Genomic DNA, 21680 nt, shown 5'->3' on the forward strand with positions numbered 1-21680 from the left:
ACCTATCGCTCTCTACCGTCATCTTCCCCTCACCATTCAAACATCTCTCTTCTCCCTTTCGCCTACAAAATACTTGAACGACTGGTTTACAGCCGTCTCACAAGCTACCTCTCTGACAACTCCATCCTCGATCCACTACAATCTGGCTTTCGCTAGAGATGAGCGGGTTTGGTTTGTCGAGATCCGAACCCCCCCGAACTTCACCTATTTTACACGGTTCCGAGGCAGCCTCGGATCTTCCCGTCTTGCTCGATTAACCCGAACGAGGCCGAACGTCATCATCCCGCTGTCGGATTCTCGCAAGATTCATATTCTATATAAAGAGCCGCGCGTCGCCGCCATTTTCCACTCGTGCATTGGAGATTGAACGGAGTGGACGTGGCTGCGTTCTCTCCCTGAAAAGCTCCGTAATCTGTGCTCAGTGTGCTACAAATATCTGTGCTCAGTGTGCTGCAAATATCTGTGCTCAGTGTGCTGAAAATATCTACGTTCTCTGCCTGAAAACGTTCCATATCTGTGCTCAGTGTGCTGCAAATATCTGTGCTCAGTGTGCTGCATTGTGGGGACTGGGGACCACCAGTATTATAGTAGTACAGTACAGTAGGCCATTGATGTGTATCTTGCAGCTCTGTGTCAAGTATACTATCTCTGTGCTGCATTATTGTGAGCAGTATATAGTAGGACAGTGCAGCATTTTGGTGACCAGCAGTATACATATATAGTACAGTACAGTACAGTACAGTACAGTAGGCCATTGCTGTGTATCTTGCAGCTCTGTGTCAAGTATACTATCTCTGTGCTGCATTATTGTGAGCAGTATATAGTAGGACAGTGCAGCATTTTGGTGATCAGCAGTATACATATACAGTACAGTACAGTAGGCCATTGCTATTGATATATTACTAGCATATAATTCCACACATTAAAAAATGGAGAACAAAAATGTGGAGGGTAAAATAGGGAAAGATCAAGATCCACTTCCACCTCGTGCTGAAGCTGCTGCCACTAGTCATGGCCGAGACGATGAAATGCCATCAACGTCGTCTGCCAAGGCCGATGCACAATGTCATAGTAGAGAGCATGTAAAATCCAAAAAACTAAAGTGCAGTAAAATGACCCAAAAATCTAAATTAAAAGCGTCTGAGGAAAAGCGTAAACTTGCCAATGTGCCATTTACGACACGGAGTGGCAAGGAATGGCTGAGGGCCTGGCCTATGTTCATGGCTAGTGGTTCAGCTTCACATGAGGATGGAAGCACTCATCCTCCCGCTAGAAAACTGAAAAGAGTTAAGATGGCAAAAGCACAGCAAAGAACTGTGCATTCTTCTAAATCACAAATCCCCAAGGAGAGTCCAATTGTGTCGGTTGTGATGCCTGACCTTCCCAACACTGGACGGGAAGAGGTGGCACCTTCCACCATTTGCACACCCCCTGCAAGTGCTGGAAGGAGCACCCACAGTCCAGTTCCTGATAGTCAAATTGAAGATGTCACTGTTGAAGTACACCAGGATGAGGATATGGGTGTTGCTGGCGCCTAGGAGGAAATTGACAAAGAGGATTATGATGGTGAGGTGGTTTGTTTAAGTCAGGCACCCGGGGAAACACCTGTTGTCCGTTGGGATGAATATGGCTATTGACATGCCTGGTCAAATTACAAAAAAAATCACCTCTTCGGTGTGGAATTATTTTAACAGAAATGCGGACAACAGGTGTCAAGCCGTGTGTTGCCTTTATCAAGCTGTAATAAGTAGGGGTAAGGACGTTAACCACCTAGGAACATCCTCCCTTATACGTCACCTGGAGCGCATTCATCAGAAGTCATTGACAAGTTCAAAACTTTGGGTGGCAGCGGAAGCAGTCAACTGACAACTAAATCCCTTCCTCTTGTACCTAAGCTCCCAGTGCAAACCACACCACCAACTCCCTCAGTGTCAATTTCCTCCTTAGACAGGAAAGCCAATAGTCCTGCAGGCCATGTCACTGGCAAGTCTGACGAGTCCTCTCCTGACAGGGATTCCTCCGATGGATCCTTGAGTGTAACGTTTACTGCTGCTGGCGCTGCTGTTGTTGCTGCTGGGAGTCGATCGTCATCCCAGAGGGGAAGTCGGAAGACCACTTGTACTACCTCCAGTAAGCAATTGACTGTCCAACAGTCCTTTGCGAGGAAGATGAAATATCACAGCAGTCATCCTGCTGCAAAGCGGATAACTCAGGCCTTGGCAGCTGTGTTGGTGTTAGACGTGTGTCCGGTATCCACCGTTAAGTCACAGGGAATTAGACAATTTATTGAGTTAGTGTGTCCCCGGTACCAAATACCATCTAGGTTCCACATCTCTAGGCAGGCGATACCGAGAATGTACACAGACATCAGAAAAAGAGTCACCAGTGTCCTAAAAAATGCAGTTGTAACCAATGTCCACTTAACCACGGACATGTGGACAAGTGGAGCAGGGCAGACTCATGACTATATGACTGTGACAGCCCACTGGGTAGATATATTGCCTCCCGCAGCAAGAACAGCAGCGGCGGCACCAGTAGCAGCATCTCGCAAACGCCAACTCGTTCCTAGGCTTTGTATGACCGCTTTCCATAAGAGGCACACAGCTGACAACCTCTTATGGAAACTGAGGAACATCATCGCAGAATGGCTTACCCTAATTGGACTCTCCTGGGGATTTGTGACATCGGACAACGCATTACATGTGGGCAAATTCCAACACGTCCCATGTTTTGCCCATACATTGAATTTGGTGGTGCAGAATTATTTAAAAAATGATAGGGGCATGCAAGAGATGCTGTCGGTGGCCCGAAGAATTGCGGGCCACTTTCGGCATTCAGCCACCGCGTGCCGAAGACTGGAGCACCAGCAAACACTCCTGAACCTGCCCCGCCATCAACTGGAGCAAGAGGTGGTAACGAGGTGGAATTCAACCCACTTTATGCTTCAGAGGATGGAGGAGCAGCAAAAGGCCATTCAAGCCTATACATCTGCCTACGATATAGGCAAAGGAGGGGGAATGCACCTGACTCAAGTGCAGTGGAGAATGATTTCAACGTTGTGCAAGGTTCTGCAACCCTTTGAACTTGCCACACGTGAAGTCAGTTCAGACACTGCCAGCCTGAGTCAGGTCATTCCCCTCATCAGGCTTTTGCAGAAGCAGCTGGAGAGATTGAAGGAGGAGCTAAAACAGAGCGATTCCGCTAGGCATGTGGGACTTGTGGAATGAGCCCTTAATTCGCTTAACCAGGATTCACGGGTGGTCAATCTGTTGAAATCAGAGCACTACATTTTGGCCACCGTGCTCGATCCTAGGTTTAAAGCCTACGTTGTATCTCTCTTTCCGGAAGACACAAGTGTGCAGAGGTGCAAAGACCTGCTGGTGAGACACTTGTCAAGTCAAGCGGAACGTGACCCGTCAACAGCTCCTCCTTCACATTCTCCCGCAACTGGGGCTGCGAGGAAAAGGCTAAGAATTCCGAGCCTACCCGCTGGCGGTGATGCAGGGCAGTCTGGAGCGAGTGCTGACATCTGGTCCGGACTGAAGGACCTGCCAACGATTACTGACATGTCGTCTACTGTCACTGCATATGATTCTGTCACCATTGAAAGAATGGTGGAGGATTATATGAGTGACCGCATCCAAGTAGGCACATCAGACAGTCCGTACGTATACTGGCAGGAAAAAGAGGCGATATGGAGGCCCTTGCACATACTGGCTTTATTTTACCCAAGTTGCCCCCCCCTCCAGTGTGTACTCCAAAAGAGTGTTTAGTGCAGCCGGTCACCTTGTCAGCAATCGGCGTACAATGTTACTTCCAGAAAATGTGGAGAAGATGATGTTCATCAAAATGAATTATAATCAATTCCTCAGTGGAGACATTCACCAGCAATTTCCACCAGAAAGTACACAGGGACCTGTGATGGTGGATTCCAGTGGGGACGAATTAATACTCTGTGAGGAGGGGGATGTATACAGTGAAAGGGGTGAGGAATCAAAGGATGATGATGAGGTGGACATCTTGCCTCTGTAGAGCCAGTTTGTGCAAGGAGAGATTGGTTGCTTCTTTTTTGGTGGGGGACCAAACCAACCAGTCATTTCAGCCACAGTCGTGTGGCAGACCCTGTGGCTGAAATGATGGGTTTGTTAAAGTGTGCATGTCCTGTTTATACAACATAAGGGTGGGTGGGAAGGCGCAAGGACAATTCCATCTTGTGCCTCTTTTTTTTTAATCTCTGCATCATGTGATGTTTGGGGCTAATTTTTTTAAGTGCCATCCTGTCTGACACTGCAGTGCCACTCCTAGATGGGCCAGGTGTTTGTGCCGCCCACTTGGGTCGCTTAGCTTAGACATCCAGCGACCTCGGTGCAAATTTTAGGACTAAAAATAATATTGTGAGGTGTGAGGTGTTCAGAATAGACTGGAAATGAGTGGAAATTATGGTTATTGAGGTTAATAATACTATGGGATCAAAATTACCCCCAAATTCTATGATTTAAGCTGTTTTTGATGGGGTTTTGAAAAAAAAAAAACACCCGAATCCAAAACACACCCGAATCTGCCGAAAAATTTTAGGGAGGTTTTGCCAGAACATGTCCGAATCCAAAACACGGCCGCAGAACCGAATCCAAAACCAAAACACACAACCCGAAAAATTTCCGGTGCACATCTCTAGCTTTCGCCCACTCCACTCCACTGAGACTGCCCTGGTGAAAGTAACCAATGACCTGCTTTCAGCCAAATCCAGGGGCCACTTCTCTCTGCTCATCCTTCTGGACCTCTCTGCTGCCTTTGACACCGTGGATCATCCTCTCCTCCTCCGCACACTCCAAAACGTTGGCCTCTCTAGCACTGTCCTTCACTGATTTTCCTCTTACCTCACTAACCGCTCCTTCTCTGTGTCTGCCTCCGGCACCACCTCACACCTTTCCAGCAATATGTCGACCTTTTCATGTGTCGACCTTTCATGTGTCGACAATTTTCACGTGTCGACCATGTGCCGTTGTCGACCATGTCAATGTCGACCAATAGTGGTCGACCTAATGACTGTCGACCATAACATGGTCGACCATCCAAACGGATACCATGTACAGCTACCAGGAAATATCTCTGTACACAACAGTAACAACATTGAGACCTTAAGGCAAACAGTAATTCTTGGCATAAAAAGGGACATTTACACAGATTTGGTAACAAATTGAAGGTATCACACAATAAAAATCCAATACTGGGGTGGGGGCATGTTAGGAGGTGTTGCAGCGCTACAAGCTATGCAGTCAGGTGTATCAATAGCATGTGGCAAGTGACATGGCCACGCCACCATTTCTCCACAGTCATGCCCCCGTACTGCAGTTGAGAAGGATTACTTAGCATCAATCAGCCTCCAACTTCTGCATTCTTTAGTTTTGGAGTGCAGCTGTCACATTCTTTACTCTCACTGTCCACTTCTATACTGGACTGAGATAGACAAACACAAATGATATCTATCTATCTATGTAAATATGAGATATTGGAGCAGATTCAGACACAAGAACACAGCAGCTGCATCTACATACGCAGTATTTGGGCTAAAATATGTAAAAGCAGCAGGAGGCATCTTAAGTAGAAAGAAGCCCGCTGCATGCTTTTGGGAACCACTGCTGTGCCCCTGTTTTTGAGAACACTGCCTATCGCCACCCCAACCACACTCCCAAATGGCAGCAAAATGTCAATCATACTGCAAATTAGGGGGCGATCTCATAGAAGGAGACCTACACATACGCAGATCTCACACCATCAGAGATGTACAGAAACTATTGGGCTTGTGTACATCTCTGAATTAGGCTCATTGTGTGCAAGAAGGTTAAAGTTAGGAGGAACCAGATCTACTTTCCAGAGTAGGCAAACTGTTTTTAATCACCATTAATTTAAGAACATTGGGGTGGATACAGAGTGGAATGTACACACGTATGTGGAGCATACCTGCAGAGTTTTTGCACAACACATGCTCAGGGACCTGCAGACAATGTCAAGTCATTTCAAGCTCCTCTTTGCCTGCAACTGTAAGGACATAATTGGCCAGTGATGGGGCGTTCTCGTGTACAAAAAGTTTGTTGACAGCATCATGACAGAATTACAGGCATACAGCACAAAGAGTTCACCAACAAGTCCACCAACGCTAATTCTTATGAAGATCTTTGTTACAATATATCCTCAAAATAGAAAACACATATGGAGACGATCATAGTGTATGTAACATATAAAATACCTACATATTAGTACATAAATATTAGTACATAAATATACGCCCATCGGCTTCGTACCAAAACTGGTGGTCTACATGATAAGTAGACATAAATCACTTTATATTGAGTGGGTATCCTCCTGAATAAATGATGGTCTTCAGATTTTTCCACCAGTTGTTCTTTCCTTCCCAAGAATTGTCACATATATCAGGGAAGAAAATTATTTTGAGGATATATTGTAACAAAGAACTTCATTAGAATTAGCGGCGGTGGACCTTTTGGTGAACTCTTTGTTCTGTATGTAATTTGAGTGTGGAGTGACACTTTTCACCAACGTGACTACTGGGCTGCTGTAGTGAGCGCACTTCATTTTATCTATCTCTTTGTTTTGAGTTAGAATTACAGGCATAACAAAGTTGGACGGAAGCTTCATCTGCACCAAGTATAGCCTGTGCAACAGCGCCCTGATGATGATGATGAGTAGCAAAGCCAGGCCCTGATTTATCAAGCCTTGGAGAGTGATAAATAGCATGGTGATACAGTACCAACCAATCAGCTACTGCCATTTTCTCAAACACAGCCTGTAACATGGCGGTTAGGAGCTGATTGGTTGGTACTTTATCAGTGTGCCATTTATCATTCTCCAAGGCTTGAAATATCTGGGCCTAAGAATACAAATAGGAGAAGTCTGCCTGCACAGACACATACCCGCTGCATATGGGCGAGTATATGTGTTTAGTTTCACTCATTAACCCCATTGTGTTTGTATTAATTGTGTTTATCTCCAATTAACCTTTTTGTGAAATTTGTATACTTGGTATATATTTTATATACAGTGCCAGAAATTAGCAAAAGATAATTTGAAAGTGTTCAGAAGTAATATCAGTAAGTTTTAAATGAAAAAGACATATTGCAGATGTATCCAAAGCTTGCTAGAAAATGTAATTTCACTTTTCTATAGGTGACTTTGTATACCCATGGCTTGCCCTGCACATAATAAAACCTTCCCTGACTAAAATAATTCTACATCTAATTTTGGAACTGAAGACAGAAGAAGATAAAATAACTGACAAGCTCACTGGGGTTATGTTAGGTCACGGCTGAAGGTTCTAGTTTCAGTGTGCATTCGTGACTACTGGATACTGGACTGTTTCCTTTATGACATCTCAGAAAGTGATTATTATATATTTTTATTTTATTTGACAATAGGAATTTCAGGCAGCAGGAAAGAAGCACAACAACCTGCAGGCATGTTCAGCCAATTGTTATGCTACAGATGAGATACATGAGTGCAGCTGTTATTTAGTTCTATTTTCAGCCAATTAGCTGTATGTTGCACACCTACTGTATGTTTGGAGGGTTGCTTTTCTCAGTACAACCTGCAAGGTGCTACATACTGTATACAGATATTGCAGGGGGGGAATGATTTGACAGTCCCATATGTCTTCACCCTGTATGAAGCCACCAATTCAAGTGAAAATGCTCATTATTGCCCAACATTATTACTGTCTATCACGATTTCACAGAACTGTGCTCTACACAGCATCCAAAGCAATCTTCTATGTATTGCAATATGTAGCTTTTATTACAGTTAGTACAATGTAGGTCTTTGATTGGAGCTAGTGACAGCTGGCATTCCTCATCAGATTAACCCTGGCATAGTATTTGACTGTTAATACTCAGTGATGATAGAAATTGTAGCTGGGGTGTGAAACAGATCATGTAATGTCAGTCTAATGTCAGTGCTATGACTAATACAACTGTATTTCTCCTGTATAAAATGTATCAGTATTTTTTGTGATACAAAATTCTGCCAAATGGGAAACTGTAAAATGTTATAATACAGTATCAGCCATTATAAAATGTCCCCTGTGGCACTGTCGTTACCAAGATCTCTCCTGTGCTCGAGGCATGATTATAACGGGCAGGATTCTGTTGTTGGTTGGACATCATCTGATATTGTCCAATAAAATGTAGCATTACTGAAAGTGAGATCTGGACACTTGTGTAACTTCTACAGACACAATGAATTGTATATAGCAGAGGGTCCATAAAGTTCAATTTTATGTCACTAGTGATAATGGCTGGCAAAGGTTAGCGGTTATACACTGCTTTGCCAGTCAGTCCCAGTGACTTTTGTGCTTGCATGACCTGGGTCATACATGTGCATTGTGCTGTAACCCGTACTTTTGATTTCAGTACTATATTAATTAAAAAATAGAAAATAAAACAGTAGGAATTAGAAAACAAAAAAATTAAAATTAAACGAATAAAAAAAGTTTTATTCTAGAAATAAACCATTTTTTCATTTTCTAGGCACCACTATGGCAATATTCATTGGGGACAGCCATTATCCTTAAATTGGCGACAGCAAAGCATTGGGAAGCAATTGCTGGACATGGCTGCCACCAGTGATACTCTACAATAGCCACATCTTTTAGTAGTTTTTATTAAATGGCAAAAATAAACACAACTCTCAATATAGGTAAAGAATGGTTTGTGTAAATAAATATTCCTCTAAGATGGACATCTCCTTCTCTATTGCAAGACACTATTCCTCAAAGATGGACCTCTTCTTCTCTATTGCAAGACACTATTCCTCAAAGATGGACCTCTTCTTCTCTATTGCAAGACACTATTCCTCAAAGATGGACATCTTCTTCTCTATTGCAAGACACTATTCCTCAAAGATGGACATCTTCTTCTCTATTGCAAGACACTATTCCTCAAAGATGGACATCTCCTTCTCTATTGCAAGACACCACTCATCTAAGATGGACATCTCCTTCTCTACTGCAAGACACTATTCCTCTAAGATGGACATCTTCTTCTCTATTGCAAGACACTATTCCTCAAAGATGGACATCTCCTTCTCTATTGCAAGACACTAATCCTTAAGATGGACATCTCCTTCTCTATTGTAAGACACCATTCCTCTAAGATGGACATCTCCTTTATTGCAAGACACTTTTCCTCTAAGATGGACATCTCCTTCTCTATTGCAAGATACTCTTCCTCTAAGATGGACAGCTCCTTCTCTATTGTAAGACACTATTCTTCTAACTACTGGTAGTGTCCATCTCATATATCCACCTCACACTACTGATTTTTGTCCATTCCAGTAACCCTTACATTACCCACAAACCTAGTAGTGCCCATCTTCTTCACTCCCCCCTCCCTCTTACACTGCACTCCTTGTAGCGCCCATCCCCTGTACTCCCTTCAAACTCCTGGCAGTGTCCATCTTATACATCCACCTCACACACCTGATAGTGCCCATTCCAGTAACCCTTACCTTACCCTACCCACTCACCTGGTAGTGCCATTCTACTGCATACTCCCTCTCCCCCCCCAGATGCACTCCTGGTGGTGCCCATCTTCTACACACCACCCCCACACACATACTGCTGGTATCAATCTTCTGTGTAACCCCCTCCCATCACACACACACACTCCTGGTAGTGCTCATCATGTACACACTTTACACACAAACTCCTGGTGGTGCCCAATGTCTGCATTCCCCCCCCCCCCCCCCTTCCCACACCAGCTTCTGGTGGTGTCCATCTTTTGCATACCCTCCTCCACCCATTCTCCCACATACATACACACACTCTACTGATAGTGCTCATCTTCTACATACTCGCACCACACAAACTCCTGGTGGTGCCCATCTTCTGCTTACACACACAGCTAGTAGTGCCCATCTTCCGCATACACACACATAGCTGGTAGCGACCACCTTCTGCATATAACCCCCTCCCACACAACCCGCACAAACTCTCTATATATGATACATGTGCCTCCAGCAACACATAAGTTAACATTTTTACATCACTTAGCTTTCCTCCTTTTATTTGGCTGGTGAGAGACCACACCCCCATGTAGTCAGTCCCACCTCAACCCTAACCTGTTACCTTAGTGCTGGTCCCAATCCTGAACAAAGCAACAACCGCAAACAGTGAGTGCTGCAAATGATCACAGTCCCTCAGTGTGCCTACGCTGGTGTGCTGGGTCCAGATCCTGGAAATCTTTCTTCAATTCAGCATCCACAGACAGCCTGCCACGCCCCTAACACATGCAGCCATGGGCCCCTCCATTAAGGTGGGTACACACCTAAAGATATATCTGCAGATCAATCGATCTGCAGATATATCTGCAGATGGTACACACTGACCAGCCACCACTGCCATCTGCAGATATATCTGTTGTTAAGGAAATTGTCCAATTAATCTTTCCTCTGTACACACTGGCAGATCGTCGTCATGAATGTGGCAAATATTCCTGCAATTTACATAATTGCCTGGCCTTTTATAGAGCACACAGATGAAGGAACAGCCTTTCGTTTCTCTGTATTCTCTCTCTGTCTCTCTCTTACGCCTTCCGACTCCCACTGTCTCGCTCCCTCTGTCTCTCTCACTCCCGCTGTCTCCTATTGTCTTGCTACCTCTATCTCCCACTGTCTCTCTTCCACTCCCAATGTCTCGCTCCCTCCATCTCCTACAATCCTTCATGTTTCTGAGGAGACAAATTATAACTAATATACAGTATAATTAGTGCATTGAACTGACTTGTCTCCACAGAACCCCTCAGGGCACATGCTGGCCAAGTCACCCACAGGTGGCGGCTCTCGCTGGTAGGGCTCCTGCAGATCATGGCTTCAGCTGCCAGGGTCTCATAATGTCAAGGTCTCCTGCTGGCTGGAGCACCTTCTGATGGCTTCATTAGGTCACTGCTCACGCTGGCTGGGGCTCCTGCTGCTTACAACACGAGCGGTCGCACAACCCTAACCCCCAGATTGTCAGAGCCCACCAGCAACTTCTCACCTCCCCACCCTTGATGGTCACATCACTGACAACCCTCCCCCATGTACAATGTCTGCTGGAAGACATTAATCCTAGGTACATAGTATATCCAAGTGGGCTAAAGCTGGGTACACACCTATAGATATATCTGAAGATCACTTGATCTGCAGATATATTTATGGATGGACCGGGCAGTGTGTTGAGCATACACACTACCCAATCCGTTGGGACTGATGCCATGAACTGGGTGAGCATTTACACGCGACCGCCCAGTTCAGCCGTCATGTACCACTGGCTGCTGCAGCTTGTGTACGGGTGGTCGGCTGACTGTTCGTACACACAGCGATGCGCCAATATATTGATAGATATATTTGCTGTGCTGCAGGGCCGAGCGATATGTCGGTGAACGACAGCGTTCACAGACATATCGTTCGTACACACTGGCTGACGGATCCAGGTGTTAGGATTAAGCTCCAGGGGGATAGTTAGTGATAGGGGTGGGGAGGGTTAGATTTGGGAAAGGTCTTTTATCCTGAGAGATATATGGTGCTCACTTGTTGACTCCCAAAATGTGAACATAGCGTTCAAATAACTAGCTTTATGGTAAAAAAAAATTGCTACATGTATATTTTAAATGTGCTAATTGTCACAGCTTCGGCACCCACTGAAAAGGTCTATCATCAGCACCTCTCTGGAATCATATACCGCTGGCCGGGCCCCACATGATCCGCAATCCCCCCACCCGGCACAGGTCAGAGCTCTGCCTGACATTTGCACAACACAGCTCAGTGAGTTCAAAGCTCAGCTGACATTGGCACGCCCCCTTCCCCTGCAGAGGTCACAGTTCCGGATGGAAACCACCCTCGCACTGCTGACAGCTTCCCCTCCCCACACCGCTCAGAACTACGGCTGGGATTACCTCCCCTCCCCGCACAGCTTCGGCTGGCATTACCGCCCCCCCAGCACTGCTCGCAGTTCCGGCAGACATCCGCACGTTCCCCTCTTCCCCAACACATGTCACAGATCACTCTAGCCGACACCCTCACCGCCAGCGCAGGTCACTGCTCCGGCTGCAGAAGCTGCTGCTGATCCCAAGCAGACATCACAGCCATGTAAGTATATATTTGCATAATCCAGCCCAGCCACATAATGGACGATCCAGCCGACCAACAGCGTGTCAGCAGGTCGTCCATACACACAGAACGATGTACCAATATATCTGCAGATATATTGATCATCGCCTGTGCAGCAGAGCCGACGCGATATGTCTGTGAACGACGGTGTTCACAGACATATCGTTTGTACACACCCGCCGATCAGTAAATGAAATATCGTCCATTCAACTGAACGGCCGATACATCATCCAGTGTGTACCCAGCATTACTGACTGTACCATCTCTGTGCATAGGGGGAGAGCCGGGTCTGATGTTACAAAGTCCAACTGAAGCCAGGGGTCTGTGAGGTCAGACAGGAGGCTGACTGCAGTATACAATTATGTGAACCATAGTATTATGCTGAGAGCACTGTGAATTGAAACATTGGCCCTCATTCCGAGTTGTTCGCTCGCAAGGCGATTATAGCAGAGTTACACACGCTAAGCCGCCGCCTACTGGGAGTGAATCTAAACATCTTAAATGTGCGACCGATGTATTCGCAATATTGCGATCAAAACCGAGTTAGCAGTTTCTGAGTAACTCCAGACTTACTCTGCCTGTGCGATCAATTCAGTGCTTTTCGGTCCCGGCTGACGTCATAAACACACCCAGCGTTCGCCCAAGCACTCCCACCGTTTCTCCAGACACGCCTGCGTTTTTTCCGGAAACGGTAGCGTTTCCTGCCACACGCCCCTAAAACGCCGTACATCCGCCCAGTAACACCCATTTCCTGTCAATCACAATGCGTTCTCCGGAGCGACGAAAAAGCCGTGAGTAAAATTACTTTCTTCTTAGTAAAGTTACTTGACGCATGCGCAGTGCGAACATTACGCATGCGCACTAAGAGAATTCTCACTGCGATGCGATGAAAAATACCGAGCGAACAACTCGGAATGAGGGCCATAGAGCAGTCACAGTGTGATCATTGGCGACCTTCCACCAGACAAGACGCTGACACAGTTGTAGGGAAAAGCAGTCTGTTTACTTTCACAGCACAGTAAACAGGTCTTTTTCACAGCAAGTTTACCAAATACCTTAACCTAGTACCGGTACACAAACAGCATTTACACGAATCTCAGGGTCACTTTCTCTAAACCATTAGCCTGTCCTCTATCGCCTGGCCACTTGTTGGCATCAGGAGCCCTTGCCTTAACAATCTTTATAAAAGTGTGGCACAGGTGTGCATGATTGCTGGGAGCGCTTGCTCCAAAACCTGGACCGGATCTGCATGGATGGGAGCCCGCCCACTCTCTCTCTCCCATACAAACCCCAGTGACCCAAAACCGGCCATGCTAAGGCTGAATGACAACCTGCTGTGTCCTAACACTGCCCTGGGGCTTCCTCTTGGTCCAATCCTAAACCCAGGTCGCTTTAGCCCGGGACACCCGAACTGTTGTGCCCTGTCCTGCAAACACATGGGGTGACATCCAGACTGGACTGCCACAATACATACCTCCCAACATGACCCTCTCCAGGAGGGGCAGAATGCTCTGCTCCTGGGCTTCCCTCTTAATTTATGATTGCCATCACCTGTGCTGAAACACCTTTCTTATTCATTAACCTGTTCAACACAGGTGTCAGCAATAATACATTAACAGGAAAGCCCAGGAGCAGAGCAATTTGTCCTCCTGGAGAGGGTCATGTTGGGAGGTATAACATTATTATTATTATATATATATATATATATATATATATATATATATATCATACCTCCCAACATGACCCTCTCCAGGAGGGACAAAATGCTCCGCTCCTGGGCTTTCATCTTAATTTAGGATTGCTGTCACCTGTTTTGAACAGGTTAATGTGAAAGGAAGGTGTTTCAGCACAGGAGATGGCAATCATAAATTAAGAGAAGTCCAGGAGCAGAGCATTCTGCCCCTCCTGGAGAGGGTCATGTTGGGAGGTATGATAGATATAATAAGATTTTACTTACCGATAAATCTATTTCTCGTAGTCCGTAGTGGATGCTGGGGACTCCGTCAGGACCATGGGGATTAGCGGCTCCGCAGGAGACAGGGCACAAAAATAAAGCTTTAGGATCAGGTGGTGTGCACTGGCTCCTCCCCCTATGACCCTCCTCCAAGCCTCAATTAGGATACTGTGCCCGGACGAGCGTACACAATAAGGAAGGATTTTGAATCCCGGGTAAGACTCATACCAGCCACACCAATCACACCGTACAACTTGTGATCTGAACCCAGTTAACAGTATGACAACGTAGGAGCCTCTGAACAGATGGCTCACAACAAGAACAACCCGATTTTTTTGTAACAATAACTATGTACAAGTATTGCAGACAATCCGCACTTGGGATGGGCGCCCAGCATCCACTACGGACTACGAGAAATAGATTTATTGGTAAGTAAAATCTTATTTTCTCTAACGTCCTAGTGGATGCTGGGGACTCCGTCAGGACCATGGGGATTATACCAAAGCTCCCAAACGGGCGGGAGAGTGCGGATGACTCTGCAGCACCGAATGAGAGAACTCCAGGTCCTCTTTAGCCAGGGTATCAAATTTGTAGAATTTTACAAACGTGTTCTCCCCCGACCACGTAGCTGCTCGGCAGAGTTGTAATGCCGAGACCCCTCGGGCAGCCGCCCAGGATGAGCCCACCTTCCTTGTGGAATGGGCCTTGACAGATTTAGGCTGTGGCAGGCCTGCCACAGAATGTGCAAGTTGAATTGTGCTACAAATCCAACGAGCAATCGTCTGCTTAGAAGCAGGAGCACCCAGCTTGTTGGGTGCATACAGTATAAACAGCGAGTCAGATTTTCTGACTCCAGCCGTCCTTGAAATATATATTTTCAATGCCCTGACAACGTCCAGCAACTTGGAATCCTCCAAATCGCTAGTAGCCGCAGGCACCACAATAGGCTGGTTCAGGTGAAAAGCTGACACCACCTTAGGCAGAAAATGAGGACGCGTCCGCAGTTCTGCCCTGTCCGAATGGAAAATCAGATATGGGCTTTTATACGATAAAGCCGCCAATTCTGACACTCTCCTGGTTGAAGCCAGGGCCAGTAGCATGGTTACTTTCCATGTAAGATATTTCAAATCCGCCGATTTGAGTGGCTCAAACCAATGGGATTTGAGAAAATCCCAAACTACATTAAGGTCCCACGGAGCCACTGGGGGCACAACCGGGGGCTGTATATGTAGTACTCCTTTTACAAAAGTCTGGACTTCAGGAACTGAAGCCAATTCTTTCTGGAAGAAAATCGACAGGGCCGAAATTTGAACCTTAATGGACCCCAACTTGAGGCCCATAGACAATCCTGTTTGCAGGAAATGTAGGAATCGACCCAATTGAAATTCCTCCGTGGGGGCCTTCCTGGCCTCACACCACGCAACATATTTTCTCCAAATGCGGTGATAATGTTGTGCAGTCACCTCCTTCCTGGCTTTAACCAGTGTAGGAATGACCTCTTCTGGAATGCCTTTTTCCCTTAGAATTCGGCGTTCAACCGCCACGCCGTCAAACGCAGCCGCGGTAAGTCTTGGAATAGACACGGTCCCTGCTGAATCAGGTCCCGTCTTAGAGGTAGAGGCCACGGATTTTCCGTGAGCATCTCCTGAAGTTCCGGGTTCCAAGTTCTTCTTGGCCAATCCGGAGCCACGAGTATCGTTCTTACTCCCCTTTGCCGTATAATTCTCAGTACTTTGGGTATGAGAGGCAGAGGAGGAAACACATACACTGACTGGAACACCCACGGTGTTACCAGAGCGTCCACAGCTATTGCCTGAGGGTCTCTTGACCTGGCGCAATACCTGTCCAGTTTTTTGTTGAGGCGAGACGCCATCATATCCACCTTTGGTTTTTCCCAACGGTTCACAATTATGTGGAAGACTTCTGGATGAAGTCCCCACTCTCCCGGGTGTAGATCGTGTCTGCTGAGGAAGTCTGCTTCCCAGTTGTCCACTCCCGGAATGAACACTGCTGACAGTGCTATCACATGATCTTCCGCCCAGCGAAGAATCCTTGCAGCTTCTGCCATTGCTCTCCTGCTTCTTGTGCCGCCCTGTCTGTTTACGTGGGCGACTGCCGTGATGTTGTCCGACTGGATCAACACCGGCTGACCCTGAAGCAGGGGTTTTGCCAGGCTTAGAGCATTGTAAATCGCTCTTAGCTCCAGTATATTTATGTGAAGAGACATCTCCAGGCTTGACCATACTCCCTGGAAGTTTCTTCCCTGTGTGACCGCTCCCCAGCCTCTCAGACTGGCATCCGTGGTCACCAGGACCCAGTCCTGTATGCCGAATCTGCGGCCTTCTAACAGATGAGCACTCTGCAACCACCACAGAAGAGACACCCTTGTCCGTGGCGATAAGGTTATCCGCTGATGCATCTGCAGATGCGATCCGGACCATTTGTCCAGCAGATCCCACTGAAAAGTTCGTGCGTGGAATCTGCCGAATGGGATTGCTTCGTAAGAAGCCACCATCTTTCCCAGGACTCTTGTGCATTGATGCACAGACACTTTTCCTGGTTTTAGGAGGTTCCTGACAAGTTCGGATAACTCCTTGGCTTTCTCCTCCGGAAGAAACACCTTTTTCTGAACCGTGTCCAGAATCATTCCCAGGAACAGCAGACGTGTTGTCGGGGTCAACTGAGATTTTGGAAAATTCAGAATCCACCCGTGTTGTTGCAGCACTACTTGGGTTAGTGCCGTCCTCCAGCTGTTCTCTGGACCTTGCCCTTATCAGGAGATCGTCCAAGTAAGGGATAATTAATACGCCTCTTCTTCGCAGAAGAATCATCATTTCGGCCATTACCTTGGTAAAGACCCGAGGTACCGTGGACAATCCAAACGGCAGCGTCTGAAACTGATAATGACAGTTTTGCACCACGAACCTGAGGTACCCTTGATGTGAAGGGCAAATTGGGACATGCAGGTAAGCATCTTTTATGTCCAGGGACACCATAAAGTCCCCTTCTTCCAGATTCGCTATCACTGCTCTGAGTGATTCCATCTTGAACTTGAATTTTTGTATGTACAGGTTCAAAGATTTCAGATTTAGAATAGGTCTTACCGAGCCGTCCGGCTTCGGTACCACAAATAGCGTGGAGTAATACCCCTTTTCCTGTTGTAGGAGGGGTACCTTGACTATCACCTGCTGAGAAAACAGCTTGTGAATGGCTTCCAATACCGTCGCCCTGTCTGAGGGAGACGTTGGCAAAGCAGACTTTAGGAACCGGCGAGGGGGAGACTTCTCGAATTCCAACCTGTAACCCTGAGATACTACCTGCAGGATCCAGGGGTCCACCTGTGAGCAAGCCCACTGCGCGCTGAAATTCTTGAGTCGACCCCCCACCGTTCCTGAGTCTGCTTGTAAAGCCCCAGCGTCATGCTGAGGGCTTTGCAGAACCCGCGGAGGGCTTCTGTTCCTGGGAAGGAGCTGCTTGCTACCCTCTCTTACCCTTTCCTCTGCCTCGGGGCAGATATGACTGTCCTTTTGCCCGCTTCTTATAGGACCGAAAGGACTGCGGCTGAAAAGACGGTGTCTTTTTCTGTTGGGAGGGGGTCTGAGGTAAAAAGGTGGATTTCCCGGCAGTTGCCGTGGCCACCAAATCCGATAGACCGACGCCAAATAATTCCTCCCCTTTATACGGCAATACTTCCATATGCCGTTTGGAATCCGCATCACCTGACCACTGTCGTGTCCATAAACTTCTTCTGGCAGATATGGACATCGCACTTACTCTCGATGCCAGAGTGCAAATATCCCTCTGAGCATCTCGCATATAAAGAAAAGCATCCTTTAATTGCTCTAAAGTCTGTAAAATACTGTCCCTATCCAGGGTATCAATATTTTCAGTCAGGGAATCCGACCAGACCACCCCAGCACTGCACATCCAGGCTGAGGCGATGGCTGGTCGCAGTATAACACCAGTATGTGTGTATATACTTTTTAGGGTAGTTTCCAGCCTCCTATCAGCTGGATCCTTGAGGGCGGCCGTATCAGGAGACGGTAACGCCACTTGTTTTGATAAGCGTGTGAGCGCCTTATCCACCTTAGGGGGTGTTTCCCAGCGCGCCCTAACCTCTGGCGGGAAAGGGTATAATGCCAATAACTTTTTTGAAATTAGCACTTTTCTATCTGGGTTAACCCACGCTTCATCACATACATCATTCAATTCCTCTGATTCAGGAAAAACTACAGGTAGTTTTTTCACCCCCCACATAATACCCCTTTTTGTGGTACTTGTAGTATCAGAGATATGCAAAGCCTCCTTCATTGCCGTGATCATATAACGTGTGGCCCTACTGGAAAATACGTTTGTTTCTTCACCGTCGACACTAGATTCAGTGTCTGGGTCTGTGTCGACCGACTGAGGTAAAGGGCGTTTTACAGCCCCTGACGGTGTCTGAGACGCCTGGGCAGGTACTAACTGGTTTTCTGGCCGTCTCATGTCGTCAACTGATTTTTGTAATGTGCTGACATTATCACGTAATTCCATAAACAAAGCCATCCATTCCGGTGTCGACTCCCTGGGGGGTGACATCACCATTACCGGCAATTGCTCTGCCTCCACACCAACATCGTCCTCATACATGTCGACACACACGTACCGACACACAGCAGACACACAGGGAATGCTCTATTGAAGACAGGACCCCACTAGCCCTTTGGGGAGACAGAGGGAGAGTTTGCCAGCACACACCCAAGCGCTATAATATATATGGGAACAACCCTATATAAGTGTTGTATCCTTATAGCAGCTTAAATATAGTAATATCGCCAAAAAAAGTGCCCCCCCTCTCTGTTTTACCCTGTTTCTGCAGTGCAGTGCAGGGGAGAGTCCTGGGAGCCTTCCTCACAGCGGAGCTGAGCAGGAAAATGGCGCTGTGTGCGGAGGAGAATAAGCCCCGCCCCCTATTTCGGCGGGCTCTTCTCCGGAGTTTGTGAGATCTGGCAGGGGTTAAATACATCCATATAGCCTCAAGGGCTATATGTGATGTATTTTTTAGCCATAAAAAGGTATTATACATTGCTGCCCAGGGCGCCCCCCCAGCGCCCTGCACCCTCCGTGACCGCTGTGTGAAGTGTGCTGACAACAATGGCGCACAGCTGCAGTGCTGTGCGCTACCTCAGGAAGACTGAAAAGTCTTCTGCCGCCTGCTTCTGGACCTCTTCCATCTTCGGCATCTGCAAGGGGGGTCGGCGGCGCGGCTCCGGGACCGGACTCCATGGCTGGGCCTGTGTTCGATCCCTCTGGAGCTAATGGTGTCCAGTAGCCTAAGAAGCCAATCCATCCTGCACGCAGGTGAGTTGACTTCTCTCCCCTAAGTCCCTCGATGCAGTGAGCCTGTTGCCAGCAGGACTCACTGAAAATAAAAAACCTAAAAACTTTTTCTAAGCAGCTCTTTAGGAGAGCCACCTAGATTGCACCCTGCTCGGACGGGCACAAAAACCTAACTGAGGCTTGGAGGAGGGTCATAGGGGGAGGAGCCAGTGCACACCACCTGATCCTAAAGCTTTATTTTTGTGCCCTGTCTCCTGCGGAGCCGCTAATCCCCATGGTCCTGACGGAGTCCCCAGCATCCACTAGGACGTTAGAGAAATATATATATATATATATGTATATATGTATGTATATATACACACACACACAGAATATGATATGAGAATTGACATTTAGTAGTTAGCTTTTAAGTGTCTTCAGTATTTAATCTACAGCCTTTATAATGAATAAAAGCTTTTACTGAGAATCTGCTACAGGCTCACCAAACAGCAGTTGATCCATTACACAAACACAATAGAGGTGTATCTACGTAATGGAGACTGGTGGATTTCTATGTCACACTGACCATAATTATGGATTTTTCAAAGTGTTTTGTTCGCTCCTAGATATCCACAAACACATTCGGAAATAACAAAAGGACAGCGTGTATTTCCTATATTTCAGAAATTTATTCTTTGAACGTATCTTTTATCAAAAGTACCTTTTCGCTTTTTAGCTTTGCAGCACGGAGAGCTTAGAAGAAATATATAAGCTATGTTTATTGTCTTTTACTGGGCAAATAAAATATCTCCTCAGTATCGGGTCCCATGGTTGCTCTCTACGGCCCTGCTTACTGTAAGTGTACATTACCCCAAATGTTTGTAAGGATAATTTATTTTTGAACCCAAATATCTCTACCTTATTAAATAACGGGAGAAGCTTCTCCCAGTGTACTAAAGCCAATCGCATGGGGAGACTGCGGCCAGTGTCTACACAGTGGGGGCTATTCAGAGGTGGACGCAGATGTCCGAAAATTTCAGTCAATTTTCAGACATCTGCACAGGCACAGCGGCCATGGTGTGCGTGCGTGAACTATCGTGATGCAATCGCATCCCGGAAGGATGGGATCGCATCATGATTGACAGGTGGCGCGTGTCCGGGGGCGGCGATGCGGCATTGGGGGGCGTGGAACAGGAAATGAAGGCGTGTCAATGCCATTTTTGGGGCTGGCTGATGACATTGCCTTCATTTCCTGCAATCGCAAACATGGCGGCGGTGCGCCTGCCTACACAGGTTGTCAACCTCTATTTGGGGTTTCTGCAATGCGATTGCAACTGAATTACGATTGTATCGCTGGGTGCGCCACACATGCTAGGCAGCCTTGCCCTGTGCTGGGCAGCCCCCAGCATGTGATTTTAGTGGTCACAGTTTGCTATTTTAGCAAAAACTACGACCAACTCTGAATAACCCCCAATATTTCATGCGGACTGTCCATTTGCATGGAATACTGTTGACAATGTCCCTCCCAAAATGGCTGCCACCACAGAGGAGACAGTTATGAAAGATGCTAGAGGAGGCATTTTTCAGAGGGACATTCACTAAAGGCAGGAGCGGGACCACTGACAAGCAGGGGGGGAGGGGGGTTGCGAATCACGGCTGAGAAAGACGGCGGCGGCATGAAACAACTGACAACGAGCAGGCAGTAGCATTGTTATGTGAGTGAGCCCACATTGTGAGGCATATATTAAGGTGACAGGGCAGGACTTAACTGTGGGACATAATATGGTGCATGGAGCATTACTGTGTTGAGCCTAATAAGGTGTAAAGGGCATTACAGTATGGGGTATAATATGGTGCAAGGGGCATTACAGTATGGGGCATAATATGGTGCAAGGGGCTTTACAGTGTGGGGCATAATATGGTTCAAGGGTCATTACTGTGTGGGGGGTATATGGTATAAGGGACAATACTGTGTGAGGCATACTATGGTGCACGGGGCACTACTATGTGGGGCATATGGTTCAAGGGATATTACTGTGTGGGGCATAATATGGTGCAAGGGGCAATACTATGTGGGGCATAATATGGTGGGATTTTGTTTTTCCTTTGGTGGCCGAGTTCTGGGGATGCAAGGTCAAAAACTGGGGTGCAAGGTAGTCTTTTCATACAAGGCCATGACCAATTGTAGCAAGATCACACACCCATTTTGGCCACACATTTTTGCATGTCTTTGGGGGGGGGGGGGGGGGGGGGGAGGCACACATTTTTT

At 46.9% G+C, this 21680-nt stretch overlaps 1 protein-coding gene across 2 annotated transcripts in view; it reads right to left on the minus strand.

Moving 5' to 3' along the window:
* The window catches only part of TMEFF1 (transmembrane protein with EGF like and two follistatin like domains 1), a 247773-nt gene that overhangs the window by 44076 nt on the left and 182017 nt on the right, over positions 1 to 21680 (minus strand). The window lies entirely within an intron of this gene.

The sequence above is a fragment of the Pseudophryne corroboree genome, chromosome 5 (assembly GCF_028390025.1).
Source record: "Pseudophryne corroboree isolate aPseCor3 chromosome 5, aPseCor3.hap2, whole genome shotgun sequence".
Classification (NCBI taxonomy): domain Eukaryota; kingdom Metazoa; phylum Chordata; class Amphibia; order Anura; family Myobatrachidae; genus Pseudophryne; species Pseudophryne corroboree.